Source organism: Pristis pectinata, chromosome 40 (genome assembly GCF_009764475.1).
Source record: "Pristis pectinata isolate sPriPec2 chromosome 40, sPriPec2.1.pri, whole genome shotgun sequence".
NCBI classification, from domain to species: domain Eukaryota; kingdom Metazoa; phylum Chordata; class Chondrichthyes; order Rhinopristiformes; family Pristidae; genus Pristis; species Pristis pectinata.
Genome location: NC_067443.1, coordinates 1621240 through 1636523, shown reverse-complemented (window position 1 = coordinate 1636523; position 15284 = coordinate 1621240). Strand labels below are relative to the sequence as shown.

At 46.4% G+C, this 15284-nt stretch overlaps 1 protein-coding gene across 3 annotated transcripts in view; it reads right to left on the bottom strand.

Annotated features, from left to right (window-relative positions):
- The window catches only part of gatad2b (GATA zinc finger domain containing 2B), a 129316-nt gene that overhangs the window by 98523 nt on the left and 15509 nt on the right, over window positions 1-15284 (bottom strand). For all 3 annotated transcript variants that reach the window (XM_052045866.1, XM_052045867.1, XM_052045864.1), the window contains exon 2: window positions 6815-6964. The gene's annotated coding sequence lies outside the window, so the exon portion shown is untranslated. The remainder of the gene's footprint in view (window positions 1-6814; window positions 6965-15284) is intronic.

Genomic DNA, 15284 nt, shown 5'->3' with positions numbered 1-15284 from the left:
GTCCAAATCTATTTCATGCTGCATTCATATGGCGCCTTTAAAATACCAAACAAAAACCCCAGGGATGTCTTGCAGAAGCCAAAAGAGCAAACATCAGGTGCTGGAAATCAGATACAACAGGAATTGCTGGGAACACTCACAGGACAGTTCAGGCAGAGGGAGGTAGGTCAGGTTGTGGGAAGCCCTGTTCTGCGGACTTCAGCAATGAACTGCTTAAAGGTGCTGTCTTCTCTACTGAGGCACCTTGGCACTCTTCAGGGTGACACAAGTGAAACTATGGCAAATCTTCGAAGGACAGGGAAGACCTGACATCGCTCAACCAATATCACTAAAACAGATGAAGTGGTCATTGCTGGTTTTGTGGGATCTTGCTGTGCCAAAACAGTCTATTGCACTTCAAGGTGACCCATCAGCAGCAAAGTGCTGAGGGACGATAAAGGTGCTTTATAAATGCAAGTGCGTTGAGTCATTCTGTGAATGGGTTTGTGGCTTTGTCTGAGCACCTTCCTGGAAAACAATTTACAGGGTAGCCTGGTTTATAGATAATCAATAGAGGGCTAATATCTCTGGCTGAGAGAGAAGCATGCAGCAGCAATCAAAAGAACGCTTAGAATGAAAGAGCATACTATTAGCTCTGACGTTAACATCGGCCCGTTCATTGTGTGTGCAGAGATATGCTTCAATTGACAAGGGATAGGGAGTCTGCTTCTATCAGGGAGTGCAAGGAACATGACTCGATTTCCAAGGATCCAAACAACTCCAGTTTTCAGGCTCCACTCACACTTGCAGACAAGGTGTTGTACCTCCTGAGGGCTCGTGTCCAACTTGCCACTGGGTGTAATGGTGCCAGCTCATCCTACCAACATCTGATGCTCCAACTGTGCCGAGAACACCACGTTTCTCCAAGGCTGGTGTCTCGTGCACCCCTCGCCATTCTCCCCACTACAGGTGGCCTAGCCTTCACCCATCCGGGCTCAGAGCACTGGAATCCCAAACAAAGTGGTCCTCTTCCCCACTCACCCTCCACAGCGGCCCCCAACCCTTCAACATCCACCTCATGTCCAATCTATAGATTTTAGGACATTATATCAATGCAGGTTTCTGCAGAATGAACAACTGCATCAAACAAGCAAACATCGGAGATCAGAGGACAAAGTCTGCCAAAGTCACTTGAACCCTCCTGCAAAGACTCAATGGGTAAAAGGCTGTGTTGTAAAGATTCCATGGCTCTAAGTATCAACCTTTCGTCAGCGGTGTTTAGACAGCGCAGGGGATTTTTACCGATGTTTTCAAGACCAGGTAACAGTCAGATGTTTAAAAACTAGCAGCGGGACAACAGGAAGTGGGTTCCCACCCCTGCCTACAGATTTCCCCCTCCTCTCTTCGACCCGAGTCATAGAGTACTACAGCACAAAACAGGCCCTTCGGCCCATCTAGTCCATGCTAACCTGGTCTTCTGCCTAGCCCCATCTACCTGCACCCGGACCATATCCCTCCAAACCCCTCCCATCCGTGTACCTTTCCAAACCTCTCAAGTGTTACAATTGAACCCGCATCTACCACTTTCGCTGGCAGCTCATTCCACACTCGCACCACCCTCTGAGTGAGGAAGTTTCCCCTCAGATTTCCTTTATATATTTCACATTTCACCCTAAACCTATGTCCTCTAGTTCTAGTCTCACCCAACCTGAGGGGGAAAAGCCTGCATGCATTCACCCTATCTATATCCCTCATCATTTTGTATCCCTCTATAAGATCTCCCCTCATTCTCCTGCGCTCCAGGGAATAAAGTCCTCACCTATTCAACCTTTCCCTATAACTCAGGTCCTCAAGTCCCAGCAACATCCATGTAAATTTTCTCTGCACTCTTTCAAACTTACCGATATCTTTCCTGTAGGTAGGTGACCAGAACTGCGCACAATACTCTAAATTCGCCTCACCAACGTCTTATACGACTTCAACGTAACATCCCAACTCCTGTACTCAGCGCCCTGATTTATGAAGGCCAAAGTGCCAAAAGCTCTCTTTACGACCCTAGGGACTTATAAGGAACTATGGATCTGTATTCCCGGGTCCCTTTGTTCTACTGCACACCTCAGAGCCCTACCATTCACTGTGTAAGTCTTACCTTGTTTGTCTCCAAAGTGCATCACTCACACTTGTCTGCATTAAATTCCATCTGCCGTTTTTCAGCCCATTTTCCTAGCTGGTCAAGGTCACGCTGCAACCTTTGATAGCCTTCCTCGCTATCCACTGCACCCCCAACCTTGGTGTCATCTGCAAGTTTGCTGATCCAATTTACCTGAGGTACTGGAGGGACTGTCATCATAACCATATGGCCAACATTCTACCCATCCACATGCAAATCCAGCTGGTGACTGACTAGTCCTGATGCAGGGTCTCAACCCAAAACATCAACTATCCCTTTGCCTCACAAATGCTGCTCGACCCACTGAGTTCCTCCAGCAGTTTGATTTTTGACTAAGCAACCCATTGTGACCAGACCCAATTGCATCCTAACCTTGCTCAGCTCAGTGATCAGGATCAATCTATCCCTACTCGTCTAGCAACCCTTAATCCATCACCAACAATTTGCATTGATGTGGTGACTGTAAATGCTGGAATCTGGAGTAACAGACAAGATGGAGGAAATCAGCAGGTCAGGCAGCATTCATGGAGGGAGGTGGACAGATGAAAGATCTCGACCCAAACATGTCAACTGTCCATATCCCTCCACAGACACTGCCTGAGCCGCTGAGCTCCTCCAGCATCTTCTCTGTTTGAATTTACATGATGCTTTTGTAAAACATCCCAAGATGCCTCTTTGGACCACCTATCAAACAATACAGGTCAATAACGCAGGTTTCATGCAGCAATACGTAGACGATCAGCAGGGTAGGACCACTGGTAGAATGATTAAAAAAACAGCTGCACAAGAGAGCAAAACTGAAGGGAGAGAGGGATCCTACAGGATTCCAGGGATGGAGCAATATGAGTATAGGGTTCCCTAGTTTCAAACCCAGAAACTGCCACCACAGAACATGGGCAGGTGTAAATGGAAACACAATCATCATGTACCCCTCTCTAAATCACACACAACATGGATAAACCACTGCCTATCCCTTCATTGTCATCCCAAAGTCTCAACCGAAAACAGTACCAGCACCACTCAGACCACAGAGGTTCAAAAAGATGGTACTTTCTCCAGGATAATTGCTCTTAAGAATGTCCACCAGTTAAATGCCAGTAAAGGACTGCCTTGCAATAGACCCCGGTATCTCAAAAATTATCTTTTAAACAGCTACACCCATCATGCTGGTTTAAGCACCAAAAAAACAAGAGCCTGAACCCTGTTGATCCTGTACACTCACCAGATCAAGGGGTTCCTGAGATAAGATTTCTTTATTAGTCACACGTACATCAAAAACACACAGTGAAATGCATCTGTGCGTAGTGTTCTGGGGGCAGCCCGCAAGTGTCGCCACGCTTCCAGCACCAACATAGCACGCCACACAACTTCCTAATCCATCCATCTTTGGAATGTGGGAGGAAATTGGAGCACCTGAGGAAACCCACGCAGTCACAGGGAGAACCTAAAAACTCTTACAGACAGCGGCCGGAATTGAACCCGGGTCGCTGGTGCTCTAATAGCGTTATGCTAACCGCTACACTCTGATTTCTCTGGCACCAATTGGTTAAAGGCTAAACATTGGCCCTAGAAATGGAAATCTTAGTTCCCCTCCCCCTAAACACATTGCTGCTGAGAGATTTTCTAGCCCCACCTGTGGGGAAAGTGAGGCTGGTTTGTTGTCGCATCCAAAGTGCAGTAACTTTGAGGGTGCAGCGCACTCAGAGCTGTGCTGGAGAGCCAGCCTGGATTTAGTGCTCATGCCTCTTGATGGTGGCAGTGATGGAGAGAGTTTACAACCTTCTGACTCAAAGGCATGTGTGAACTCCACTGGTTCACAAATAATCACATCTATGTAGATGCATCTGTGGCTAGAAGAGTCCAACTCAAACCGTTTACTTGATTATCCACCATGGAAAATAGTTAGCATTAGCCAAGATGACCTAGTTTCATTAACTTGCTAATTAGGATCCTGGTAACCCAATGATAATGGAGTTGTGACTAGTTACAGTAATCAATCTCCAACAATTACCTTACCAGCAATCACGAAGAAGGCATGCCAACGGCTCCGATTTGTTAGGAGTTTGAGGAGATTTGGTACATCATCAAAGGCTACAGATGTACAGTGAAGAGCGTCCTGACTGGTTGCATCACCGCCTGGTACGGAGGCTCCAATGCGCAGGGTCGCGAGAGGCTGCAGAGGGTTGTAGACTCAGCCAGCTCCATCACGGGCACAACCCTCCCTGCCATCAAGGACATCTTCAAGAGGCGATGCCTCAAGAAGGCGGCATTTAGCATTAAGGACCCTCACCATCCAGGACGTGCCCTCTTCTCGTTACTACCATCAGGAAGGAGGTACGGGAGGCTGAAGACCCACACTCAACGATTCAGGAACAGCTTCTTCCCCTCTGTCATCATATTTCTGAATGGTCCATGAACACCACCTCATTATTCCTTTTTGTAATTTATAGATTTTGTGTCTTTGCACTGTACTGCTGCCGCAAGTCAACAAACTTCTCGTCATGTGTCAATGATAATAAAACTGATTCTGATCACCAGGGACCAGACAAGATGGAAAGCATAGGGTAAAGATTGATCCAAAGCTTCCTGATCCTTCAGCAAATATTACTCTCACATTAACTCGAATAACGTGCCTCAAAATGCTCATTTTGCATATCCTGACTGGTTGCATCACCGCCTGGTATGGAGGCTCCAGTGCATAGAATCAAAAGAGGCTGCAGAGGGTTGTAGGCTCAGCTGGCTCCATCATAGGCACAACCCACCCCACCATCGAGGACATCTTCAAGAAGGCGGCACCTTCAGGTAGCATCTATCACTAAGGAAACAAAGGACTGTAGATACTGGAATCTAGATGAAAAACACCATGATGCTGGAGGAACTCAGCAGGCCAGGCAGCATCCATGGAGAAAAGCAGGCAGTCAACGTTTCGGGTCAGGATCCTATCTCAGTCCTGAAGAAGGGAAGGGGGAAGCCCAATATATAGGAGGGACACTCACCATCCAGAACATGCCCTCTTCATGCTACTACCATCGGGGAGGAGGTACAGGAGCCTGAAGACCCACACTCAATGATTCAGAAACTTCTTCCCCTCCACCATCAGATTTCTGAATGGTCCATGAACACTACTTCATTATTCCTTTTTGCATTATTTTGGTGATTTATAGTAAGTTTGTCTTTGCACTGTACTGCTGCCACAAAATAACACATTTCTCGTCATTTAAGTCAGTGATAATAAATCTGATTCTATTTAGCATCATTTTGAATGAATTGCTTTGCTCCAGTTCTACGTATTGACCGCTCACTCAATTCTTTCAGTAGAGCCAGTTTTTACTCCACTGTGAGCTCAGGCAACATCTAACGGCTCAGGACCTGATGAAATAGCTCATTCTGGTCAACATCAACTGGTCCCTTACAGTATTCTAAAGACAGCAATCATTTTATCTCTTGGCCTTCCCTTTCTCACTGACTCTTTCACCAAATCATTCCAGTTGCTCTCAAGGCCCAAGGTTTCTATACTGTGTCAACCAGATCTATATGTTGTGCTCTGAATCCTGTCACATTACAGGCCCTCCCCAGGTCATGAACGCCTGAATCATGGACAGTCCATACATATGAACGAGTGTTTGGGAAAACAGCAGGATGGATTGGCTGACTGCTGCAGGGAACTATGTACATGTACCCCAAGGTCTCTCTGTTTAATAATGCTCCCCAGAACCCTGCCTTTCACTGTGCATGTCCTGCCTTGGTCTAACTTCCCAAAATGTATTCTTTTGCACTTGTCTGAGTTAAATTCCATTTGCCATTTCCTTGCCTACATTCCCAGTTGAACTATATCCTGCTATACCCTTAGAGTACTTTCTTCGCTGGACAATATATCATCAACTTCAGTGCCACCGGCAAACATTAACTAGCATTTTAACTACCAGCGAGAACTCAGCTTCATAAGTTGCCCAAGGACAGCACCATGGACCTCATTTCTATAACCGAGCCCAAGCTGGGTTGTCACAAGAGATTCTGCAGATGCTGGAATCTGGAGCAACACACACAAAATGCTGGAGGAACTCGGCAGGTCAGGCAGCATCTATGGAGGGAAGTAAACAGTCGACGTTTTGGGTCGAGACCCTTCATCAGGACTGGAAAGGAAAGAGGGCAGAAGCCAAAATAAGAAGGTCGGGAGAGGGGGAGCAGCACAGGCTGGTGGGTGATAGGCAAGTCCAGGTGAGAGTCCAAGCTGGGTTGTATTGTCTAGTCTCAAATGGGAGGTGAGGCTTGACTCGTGACCTTCTGATCGGGTGATCAAGTTGCCACACTGAGGTGGTCACTTTTGCCAGGTCCAAAACTTGGTCATGGGACATGGTAGGGACAGGACACAAGGGCAGCTTCTGACAAAAATTCATAGAAGCCCTTGACAATTTTAACAACTTCTCCCTGTATGAGAATGCAGACACAGGGATCAGGCAAGGATAGTAATGGAATTCGCTAGACTGCCTTACCAACTGTTCGCTCTCAAAGGATTCCAAGATCTTCAGGTGAGGGAAGTTTGAAGGACATGCAGCAATGGCTGACCCGTCCTCACTGACACAACTGTCCTGGGATTAAACTGGGATGGTTTTGACAGAGAGCTGAAGCAGGCTGCCTCCGAGCAGACAGCAGGAATTTCCTTACCTGTCGCAGTCTCCTGAACCATTCAGGGAGGCAAAGACCGAAGACGTCGAGGTCACACAATGGGCAGGGTCATCCTGGACAAGAAACCAATGACAGAAAGCAAGGTGGAGATGGAACTGAGATACGACCAGACTCCAGACACTACATCCTCTGCAAAACAAAGAAAAAATTAAGACTGTGTGAAAGCATTCACTGCTTGATGGCTGCATGTCCTGTCACAAGCTCAGGGCTCAACAGAAAATAGGTTAACAATTCCCTTGGGGCACAAAGTTAGACTTGATCAGAATGCTATTGGGTCTGAATTTACAAGCCCAATTAAAGTTATGATAATGATGAATGCACTTGATTGTGGGACCAGAAATGTAGCAATGCAGAGAGCCAGACAAATAAGAATCATTGACCCAAGCTCAGCTGGTTGCAAGGATGCTTCATGCTGCAAAATGGAGCAGTCTCACTCCAGCTCAGAGTCTGAGATTGATTAGTCCCATTTAAAGAAGTTTGCAGATGATTGCCATGGCTCCAAAGTGCAGGGCATTTTTCTGAAGACCCGAAATGAAGACGTTTCCAGCATTTTGTCTGGTAATTGGTTTACTATTGTCACATGTACCGAGATACAGTGAAAAGCTGTTGTTTAGGTGCCATCCAGACAGATCATTCCATACACAAGTATGTTGAGGGAGTATAAAAGGAAAAAGAATGGAGAATATAGTGTTACAGAGAAAATGCACTGCAGGCAGGCAAAGTGCAAGGAACAAGATGAGCTAGATTGAGAGATCAAGAATTCACCTTTACCGCACAAGAGCTCCGTTCAAGGATCTTACAACAGTGGGATAGAAGTTTTTATCACTTCTTTTCCAGCATCTACAGTTTTTATTTTGATTTTCATCCAACATTTAGCAAGATAGCGGTGACATTTTTACCTCAAGCACTAACATCCTGCCCTATCCCCATTTCTCTTCCTTCCTTCGATGTCCAGAAATCTTTAGCTTTCCATTTTGAATACAGTGACATTCCGCACAGCCCTCTGGGGTAGAGAATTCCGAAGATTCACTACCCTCTGGCGGAAGAAATTTCTCCTTATTTCAGTCCCAAACGGCCGACTCTTCATCCCGGGACTCTTCAGTGAGGGGGAACATTCTCTTCACGTCTACCCTGTCGAGCTTTCTAAGAATAGTTGTACGTTTCAATGAAGTCACCTCCAATTTTTCGGAACTGCAGAGAAGAAATGGCCTAGCCTCTCAAATTTTCTTCCTATGACTGACCTGCCATCGTAGCAGCCAGCATGATGAACCTTCACTCCAGGGCTAGCGCGGTTTTAAGGCACAGAGAATAAAATGGGTGGTCGATGGTCAGCACAGACTCAGTAGGTCGAAGGGCCTGTGTCTGTGCTGTACGACCATTGATGAAGTCTAGGATCTTGTATGTCTTTAACCACTTTCTCATCCTACCTTATGGCTGATGCACAAACACCAGCCAACCTCTCTCCATTCCTCCACCTCTTTTAGAATTGTGCCCTCTGGCTTATATCGACTTTATCTTAGAGCAGGAGCCGGAGCATTTCCAGCTGAAGTGAACATTACCTCAGACAACAAAAAAATGTCATGTTCAAGGTCAATCCGAGCCAGAGGGGCTCCTGGACAAGCTTCAATCACTTGACGGGTGTCAGACAGATCAAGCTAATGGAACTCCTTGTGAAGCCTCACAAACCTCATCATTTGACATTCTCAGAACTCGATACAAATAGTCTGCATTCCCAGAAATTCAGAGTCCTTGTTGTCAATGTTGTCAAGGAGGCAGAGATAGACAGCTGATATCTTTCTCCCAGGGTCAAAATGTCTAATACTAGAGGGCATGTATTTAGGATGAGGAGTGTTTTTTGTTACAGAGAGAATGGTGGGTGCCTGGAATGTGCTGCCATGGGTGGTGGTGGAGGTAGATACGATAGAGGGGTTTAAGAGGTTCTTAGATAGGCACATAAATATGCAGGGAATGGAGGGATACAAACCACCTGCAGACAGAAGGGATTAGTTTAATTAGGTGTCATTAGCTTAATTAGTTCAGCACAACATTGTGGGCCGAAGGGCTTGTTCGTGTGCTGTACTTAAATGCATTATAGATACATGCATAGTAGAAGGGGGAGTGGAACAGAAATGGGAATTGCAAATGGATGCTGTTAAGGTCCTAAATTTTCACCTGTTTTCACCAGGGAAGAGGGTGCTTCTAAATAGTGAAGGAGGAGATGATTGAGACACATTGGATAGACTAAAAATTGATAGCATGGGAGTATTAGAAAAACTGGCTGAACTTAAAGCAGGTAAGTCCGCAGCACCAGATAGAATGAATCCTATGATTTTGAGGGAGGTACAAGAGAAAAGCATAGAGTCAAACCACACAGAAACAGGCCCTTCAGCCCAACTCATCCATGCCAACCAAGTCTCATTTGCTTGCGTTTGTGTCCATATCCCTCTAAACCTTTCCCATCCATGTATCTGTCCAAGTACCTTCTAAATATTATAACTGTACGTGCCTCTGCCACTTCCTCTGAAGTGGTGCATTGATACAAAATTGGTGAGGGTCAAAGGGGACATGCCAAATTTCTTCAGGCTCCTGATGAAGTAGAGGCGCTGGTGACCTTTGTTGGCCGTGGTATCTACGTGGTTGGACCAGGACAGGCTATTGGTGATGATCACTCCCAGGAACTTGAAACTCTCAACCCTCTTGACCTCAGCACCGTTGAAGTAAACAGAAGCACATACACCTCCCCCTTTCCTGAAGTCAGTGACCAGCTCTTTTGTTTTGCTAACATTGAGGGAAAGGTTGTTGTCATGACATCATGTCACTAAGGTCTCTATCTCCTTCCTGTACTCCGACTCATCATTATTTGAGATACGACCCACCACAGTGGTGTCATCTGCAAACTTGTAGGTGGAGTTAGAGCAGAATCTGGCCACGCAGTCATGAGTGTGCAAGGAGTAGAATAGGGGGCTGAGGACATAGCCTTGTAGGGCAACAGTGTTGAGAATAATCGTGGTGGAGATGTTGCTGCCTATCCTCACTGATGGCAGTCTGTTGGTCAGGAAGTCAAGGATCCAGTTGCAAAGGGAGGTGCTGAGTCCCAGGTTTCAGGGTTTGGAGATGAGTTGGAATTATAGTATTGAAGGCACAGCTGTAATCAATAAACTCTAGTATTAGTAATAATACTAACAAACAAATTAGTAATAATACTAATACTAGAGAACAGGCATTTAAGGTGAAGGGGGTAAGTTCCAAGGAGATGTACAGGGCAAGTGATTTTTCATCTTACACAGAGAGTGGCGGGTGCCTGGAAGGTGCTGCCGGGGTGGTGGGGGAGGCTGGTATGATAGTGGGGTTTAAAAGGCTCTTAGACAGGCACATGGATGTGCAGAGGATGAAAGGATAAGGACATTTTGTAGGCAGAAGGGATTAGTTTAGTTAATTACTAGTTTAATTGGTTCAGCACAACACTGTGGGCTAACGGGCCTGTTCCTGTACTGTTCTATGTAAACCTTGCACACAGCTTGAGATTTACTGGCAGCAGTGATCCCCATCCTGTTGTATGTTTTGGAGTTATGGACTACCTACAGCAGACACCTCAAAGCGCTGAAGTACAGCCAGCGCTGACTTCCCAAAGTCCAATGGCTGTACCTTAGTGCAGAATTAGGCCAACATCAGCTTTGAGGCCTTGACTACCAGCCACGTCGTCCAACATCAGGGACACCGAAAATGTCAGAGCCTCCTTGAAAACACACAGCGCCCTTACCAACTTGTGGGAACCCATGACCCACGACCGATCAAAGTACCCAAGGGAAGCTCATTCTCAATCCCAAGGGGCTGGCTGAGAAGAATTCCATGAGTCTTGAGCAGTGGCAGCTCTGATCACTCATCAACACCACTGAACGCACAAAACAAGAAAGTTGTGGATTAGCAACAGCTAATAATCAAAATTGTGTGGTGGTTACAAAAGCATTCAGGACCCCAGCTAGTGTTTCAGACACCTCCCCTCATCCGACAACAGCCTGCATCACACAGACAGCAAACCAAGCGAAGACTGCCTGAAATAATCATCTCCATCAGAAACACCTTCCCCCATCTCCACCACCACCCCCACGCCTAGTTATACAGTCTGGAAATGGAATCCAGTCTAAAACCCAGCTCTTTCGCTTTCAGGAAGGGAAGTGGGGCCACAAGATGTAGTAAAGGCAGAAATTAAATAAAACTCTGGTTAGACTGCATTTAGTTCTGGGCAATGCACCTCCAGAAGGATATACTGGGCCTTGGGAGAGATTTTCCAAAAGGGTACTGGCACTAAAAGGTTTAAACTGCAATGATCAATTGCAGACTTACGCTCCAGTTTACAACAATGGTGCTGAGGTTGAGAGGGTTGAGGGCTTCAAGTTCCTGGGAGAGAATGTCTCCAGTAGCCTGTCCTGGTCCAACCACGTGGATACCATGGCCAAGAAAGCTCACCAGCGCCTCTACTTCCTCAGGAGGCTAAAGAAATTTGGCATTTCCCAGTTTACCCTCACCAACTTTTATCGATGCACCATGGAAAGCATCCTATCCAGATGCACAACGGCTTGGTACGGCAACTGTTCTGCCCGGGACCGCAAGAAACTGCAGGGAGATGTGGACACAGCTCAGCACATCACAGAAACCAGCCTCCCCTCCGTGGACTCCGTCTACACTTCCTGCTGCCTCGGTAAAGGAGCCGACATAATCAGAGACCCCACCCACCCCCACCCCAGACATTCTCTCTTCTCCCCCTTCCCATCGGGCAGAAGATACAAGAGCCTGAAAGCGCGTACCACCAGGCTCAAGGACTGCTTCTATCCTGCTGTTATAAGACGATTGAACAATCCCCTTGTACAATGACATGTACTCTTGACCTCAATCTACCTCATCATGGCCTTGCACCTTATTGTCTGTCTGCACTGCACTTTCTCTGTAACTGCAACACTTTATTCTGCATTCTGTTATTGCTTTTCCCTTGTACAGAAATGATGAAATGAAAAAGGATGGTGTGCAAAACAAAGTTTTTCACTGTACCTCAGTACATGCGAAAATAATAAACCAATTTACCAGAGTGGGCTTGAATATCCCCATTTAGAATATTTAAGATGGGGGTGGGGGGGTGCAGGGTGTTGATTAATTGAGATGTTTATGAATGAAGGATTTAATAGGGCAGAGAGAGAGAAACTTTTTCCTAAACTTGGGGAGGAGCAGTGGGGTGGGAGTGCAGAGCAAGGTAGCACAACCTTAGGCTAAGAACCAGGCTGTTTAGGGGCAATGTTAGGTGTGATGTGGAAATCTGGAACCTCTCCCATCTCCAAGATCTAGAGGGTGAGAGTCGATCTAGAGTCAGTAATAGATGGACAGGCTTTCAATGGGTAAAGGTGCTTAAGCATAAGCAGCAAATAGAGGCATCACAATACAGACGAGCCATGATCTAATTTACGGCTATCATCCCTCTACTCTTTCAGTCCAGACAAATGGTCTCGACTCGAAACATCGACTGTCCGTTTCCCTCCACAGATGCGGCCTGACCCACTGGGTTCTTCCAACAGATTGCTTTTCCCCCCGGATTCCAGCATCTGCAGTCTCCTGTGTGTCTAATGATCTAACTGAATGAATAACAGTTTGAACATCTCCTCCCAATCCTACACTTCCCTGAGAAATGATCCATTCCCAATCATATCCTGGAGCAGCATTGGGAGGTACAATTCCTCGGGCAACTTGCAGGTACATCTGGGGGAAGGACCACCGGGCTCCAGACAGCCAGATTTGACAAAGCCTCACAGAGAGATACAAAAGTAATAGGGTTATAAAGCAGGGGATTTCAACTTCCTCAATATTAACTGGGATCACTTTGGTCTGGAAGGCCTGGAGAAGGTGGAATTTTTAGAGTGTATCCAGGAGAGTTTTTCGAGCCAGGCCATAGATAGCCCGAGGAGAGAAGGGGTAGTACCGGACCTAGTCTTAGGGAATGAAGCAGTTCATGTTTCTGTCAGCATTTTGTGGATAGTGAGCATAACTCTTGTTTCAAGGAAATATGGATGGTCAGGAAATTCAGGCGTCCAATTTGGTCGGGGGGGGGGGGGGGGGGGGGGGGGGGGGGGTGGTTGGTGGTTGCCAGAGGCCGATTTCAATAAGAACATGCTTTGTCCATAAATCCACATCCGACAAGTGGGAGTCTTTGTAAAATGAAATGGTGAATACTCAGAGTGAATGGGGTCCCACAGGGATGAAGGGAAAGGAACAGACAGTTTGATAAAGCAAAAAAAGGAAGCTTATAGAAGGTATGGAATACTTCAAATGGGTGAGCATTTCAGGAGTATAAAACCTGTAGGTATTTTAAACAAATCAGGAGGGCAAAGAGGGACCACGAAATATTACTGGCAGACAAAATTAAGAAAAGTCAAGGCATTTTTTTCATATATATTAAGAGTGAGAGGGTAACCAGGGAAAGAGCAGGGGCCTCAAGGGAATAAATTGGCAATCTGTGTGTGGAGCCACAGAATGTGGGTGAGGTCTTAAATAATTATCAAGAGAAAGACATTGTAGTGGCAGTTTCAGGGAGAAGGCTGGAGATATTCTAGAGCATGTTAACTTTAAAGAAAGGTGTTAGGTGTCTTAAGATGAGATAAGACTTCTTTATTAGTCACATGTACATCGAAACACACAGTGAAATGCATCTTTTGCATAGGATGTTCTGGGGACAGCCCGCAAGTGTCGCCACACTTCTGGCGCCAACATAGCATGCCCACAGCTCCTAACCCGTACGTCTTTGGAATGTGGGAGGAAACTGGAGCACCCAAAGGAAACCCACGCAGACACAGGGAGAACGTACAAACTCCTTACAGACAGCGGCCGGAATTGAACCCAGGTCGCTGGCGCTGTAATAGCGTTACGCTAACCGCTACGCTACATTCAGAAGGCGAGGAGTAAGAGGGTTAAAGGGGAAAATCAGACAATATTTTTTCACCTAGAGGGTGGGTGGAATGTGGAAAACACTGCCTGAGGGGGTGGTGGAGGCAGAGACTCTCACAACAGTTAAGTACCTTGACAAGCAGTTGAATCGCCAAGACTTATAAAACCATGGATCAAGCGCTGGTAAATAGGATTAGTATAGACTGGTACTTGAGGATAGGCATGGACATGGTGGGGCAAAGGGCCAGTTACTGTGTTGTATGACTATGACTCTAAGCCCTGCCTATCAACACACCTAGATGACAAAATTCCTTATATTTATACTATTTGTTATATGGAGAGGTCGGACAAACTTGGGTTGTTTTCCCTGAAGCAGTGGAGGCTGAGGGGAGACCTGATAGAAGTTTATAGGATTATGAGAGACATAGATAGGGTAGACAGCCGGTATCTTTTTTCCCCAGGGTCAAAATGTCTAATACTACAGGCCATGCATTTAAGATGAGAGGGGGAAAAGTTCAAAGGAGATGTGCGGGGCAAGGTTTTTTGTTTACACAGAGAGTGGTGGGTGCCTGGAATGTGCTGCCAGGGGTGGTGGTGATATGATAGAGGGGTTTAAGAGGCTGTTAGATAGGCACATGAATGTGCAGGGAATGGAAGGATATGGACAAGTAGGCACAAGGGACTAGTTTAGTCAGGCTTTAGTTCGGCACAACATCTTGGACTGAAGGGCCTGTTCCTGTGCTGTACTGTTGTACGTACTGTGCCTTTAATACAGCCTAGGCAATTCAATGCTCGCCCAGATACTTAAAAGTTGTGAGAGGTTCTGCTGCCACCACCAAGGTATAGGAGTATACTCAGACAGCAAGCTATAGGAGGCCATCGGGGAAGATGATTAAAACAGTCGTGAAAGAATAGGCTTTAAGATAGCAGGAGGGTAGCGAGGTGGAGGGTTTTAGGAGGGAAATGCAGAACTGCCGAGGCTGCCAAAGATGAAGCATATGTCCTGGGGCACACAGGATACCACAGCTCTTGGATATTTTGATAAGTTACAAAAGTGGAGATTACAGGGATGGTGCGAGGTGAACGATGAGAGTCACAGTGTTATAATGTCAAAGGGCCAGCAGCCGACACAGAACAGCAAGCAGTGTGTGATGGGTAAATGACATGCTGCAGGCTGGGAGATTAGTCGTGGTTATACAGCAGGGAAACAGGCTGTTCGGCCCAACTCGTCCATGCCAACCAAGATGGCTACCTGAGCTAGTCCCTGTGTTTGGCTCGTATCCCTCTAGGCCTTTTCTATCCATGTACTTGTCCAAATATCTTTTAAATGTACCCGGCTCTACAGCTTCCTCCCAGTGTGAAAAACTTGCCCCTCAGGTCTCTTTTAAACCTTTCCCCTCTCACTTCAAACTGCACCCTCTAGTTTTACACTCCCTACCCTAGGCAAAAAGAACTATGACCATTCACCTTACCTACACCCCTCATGACTTTATCTACTTCTACAAGGTCACCCTGAACCCCC